Below are 3,565 nucleotides of genomic sequence, written 5' to 3'. Positions count from 1 at the left end.
GGATGGGAATTGAGCAAATATGTGTATATTGAGTAAGAACTGTTGCTATATTCTAATAGTCAGAGGCTTCATGATAGCTCAGATCTATACCTGATCTTAGGAGTCTTTGGAGTTCTTTCCTTTTGCATAAAAGCAAAGCAAGATTCAAAGCTCTCATACAACTAAGAATTAGAGCCCCGGTCACCTGAGTCTCAGATAAAAGAGATCAAGTGATGGAGTAAAATTGGGTCACAGCACATGGTAATATTTTTTCAGTACTAAGGACTGAAAAATTTTTGCTCTGAGCTATATCTCCAACCTCCCCCTTTCGTCACTGTTTTTTCAAAGTTTGAGACAGGGTCTCTCCAAGTGGCTAAATTATCCAGGGTGGCCTCAAACTTACAATCCTCTTGCCTCCACCTCCCAGAGTGCTGAGAGATAAATTATTACATATAAATAAGTGGAAAGTTATGTGTAGTTCATTAATGGTTTATGAGGCAAAGCCTGTGATTTATCTAATTTTGTGCACTCCATTAACACAAGCAAATACATATGTATATGCACACATGCACGCATGCACCCATAATGAGGGAGGGCAACGTACATGGTAATTGTAGGTTCAGTGAACTGATGCGTCCAATGCTTTGCCAAATGTTCCCAATGTATTGGGAGACTGAGGTCAGAAGTCCCAGGATCTCTAAGAGATGGACTTCTCGGTCCCTTCTTTTTTCTGACTGCCACAGAGAGGAGAAATTTGGTTTCCTCAATTTTGTTTTTGTCCTTGACAGCAAGTGTAGAATAAATAATGTCTGCATGGCAGTTCTCCAGCTGACAAAGTTTCATGCCTCTGAACATCTTCTGCAAGGTAAACTGGTGAAGTAGATATTCCCATTTCACAGGCAGGAAGGGGCGAGGGAGAGGAAGGAAGGGCGGGCGCTGACAGGTACTGAAGTGAATGAGAACTGGAACCGAAAACCATGTATTCTCATTGCTGGTGGGAGAGCTGATAAAATCCCAAATATCTAGGTGTGTTCAAACCCACTGCATACAATAATCTAAACATCCCACGGAAGATCCCCAGTTTGCAAATGCCTCATTGCCACAAATGCAGTGAGTTATTATTCAAGTTCCACCCTCTGTCAGACAAGAGGTGGATCTGAATGACATAACTGATGTAGTTGAACATAGCCTTCTGCTTACCCAACGGCCACTTGATGATTCAAAGAGGTAACTTGGAGGTTTCGAAAGTGAGAATTTTTTTGCTTAGACAAATTCCCTGCCCATGGCATTGTGCACACAAAATCCTCTTTCTTCCAGCCACTCTCGGAAAACACTTTTAGGATATAATGTGATTTTCATTTATAACTGGAGAAACTTAGTTTCCGATATTCTTGGCCTAAGACTCTTCAGCAAGTTCTTCCCACGTGGGAAAGATGGGAATCTGGGATCTCCTGTTCTCAGAATGGTGTCATAATCCCCACACATTACATTCCAGTTTTTATGGAGGGGATGTCTGAGTCATTTGCTCATCTTACACATCTTTATATTTTTACCAGCATGCACGCTTCCCTGGTTTTCTGTCTCACCCTAACTAAGGATATGCAGCAGCCTTGTGGGCAGGAGTATCCTACGAGAAGAAAGTCCCAAGTTAGCAGGGTTAATCTCACCTCAGGCTCCCAGGACTCTAGCTTCTCGCACACCTCACACAGCACAGTTTTATCACTACCTTTTTTTTTTTTTTTTTAACAGACTGGTAACTAATAATTTGTAAACCACCCTTGCTTGCTCATTCTGACTTATTAAACGGTTGGAGGGTAGAAAAAGAAGAACTATTTTGCCATAAGGGGGAGCTTTTGAGTTCCATAAAGAGGGGGAAAAAGAAAAAAAAAAAATACAACTATGCCCCGGTTGAAAAACAGATCTTCCAAGCACGAAATGGTGAGACCCTTACCTGCGATTTGCAAAGTGTCAAAATTGCATAGCTTGAACTTAGGGAAATTAGTAATTTTCTCTCTTTGCTTATATAAACCTAAAATAATTTCTAACAATCAACAGAATATTTATAAGACTATAAGGGGAACTGCGAGACCCAGTTTTGCTGGGTCTACAGCTCCTGAAAGACAGATGCCCTGGGAAGTGCCTTTTCTCGGCTGTCTGCTGGTAATTCAGTGAGGATTTTGGAAACAGTATTTAAGTTAGGGGAAGCCTGACGCTGGCGGCCTCACAGGGGCTCAAGGCAGAGGGGACCGTCCATCATCGCCTAACTGTAAATGAGGGGAAAGGAGAAAGGATGGGAAAGCGAGAGAGAAAGGAAAGAAACGGGAAAGAGGAAGAGGGAGAGGAGTGGAGAGAAGAGAGAAAAACGAGAGAAGAGAAAAGAGGAGAGGAGGAGAGGAGAGGAGAGGAGAGGAGAGGAGAATATTTTTAAAATTCTGAGAATCAAGTTTCAAGACTCTTTCTGTGCTATGGAAAGAGATGAGGTTTACCAGCAAAGTGCAAAGGGGATCCTGAGAGGAGAGATTTTTCTCCCGCCAGGAGAGAAAAAAAATAATAAAATCAAGGAGGGGGTGAAGAAGGGAAAAAAACAAGCAAAACAAAACAAAAACAGGAATGTGTGTTTTGAGCAGAAACGCGGAGGGCTGGGAGGACCATAAGGGGGTGTGTACAGAATTTCATTAAATTGTTACTTTAAGATTGTCTTCTAAAAAAAAAAAAAAAAAAAAAAAAAGTGTCTAGGAGAACTACTATACTACATAGTACTCACACCTTGGTCGTAACTTCCTTGGGAGAGAGCACCAGGGCGCAAGCCCCTACCTTGGTGTTCCAAAGCTCTTAGCTCTATTCCAAATAAAAAAAAAAAAAAAAAAAAAAAACAGAGGGGGTGGAGAAGCGGGAGCGAAGCACGGCAAAGTGGAGGCAGGCTGGGTAACTCGGCCTCTCCAAACTGATTGATTAGTCATGATCCCCGCAGTTTTTAACAGGGACTCATTCAATCGGGAAGGTGGAGCGCTCGGGAGCAGATTAGCATACGCTTGTTTACTCATCTTCTGAGGGATTTTTTCCCCCTCTTTCCTTTCATTTTGTGAAGAAGGAGGGAGGGGAAGGGGGAGTGGGGGGGGAGGGGGCTGTGGCTTGTGTTATAAAGGACGCAAAAAATAAATAAATTAGAGCATCTTTTGGGGGGAGGGAATTGAGCGGATCAGTGTCTTAGAGGAGCGTTTTTTAAAGAGCGAGAAATCATATAAAATAAAATGAAATAAAACAAGAAGGAAGGCAACCAGCTGTTGGGGGGGGATAAGGCAGATAAAGAAGCGGGGAGAGGCATTAATTGCCACCCAGGAGGAGTTGGACTGTATTTTTCAAAGGTGGGGGGAGAGGAGCACACACCTTGAGGAGGAAAGCGAGAAAGAAAAGAAAAAAGCAAGTGGAAGGGGGGGCTCGCCCAAGAAGGTGAAGAAGCGGAGAAACTCGCGCGGAGGCTCCCAAAGCTGGCAGCTCCGGGCGGCGGTGCAGGGGCGAAGGGGGGGCGGGGGGGACCGTCGGACATGCGGCTCTGGAGTTGGGTGCTGCGCCTGGGGCTGCTGAG

The sequence above is a fragment of the Chinchilla lanigera genome, unplaced genomic scaffold (assembly GCF_000276665.1).
Source record: "Chinchilla lanigera isolate Chin_1 unplaced genomic scaffold, ChiLan1.0 scaffold00018, whole genome shotgun sequence".
Lineage (NCBI taxonomy): Eukaryota > Metazoa > Chordata > Mammalia > Rodentia > Chinchillidae > Chinchilla > Chinchilla lanigera.
The sequence above is the reverse complement of the archived record's forward strand: the minus strand, read 5'-3'. Positions refer to the sequence as shown.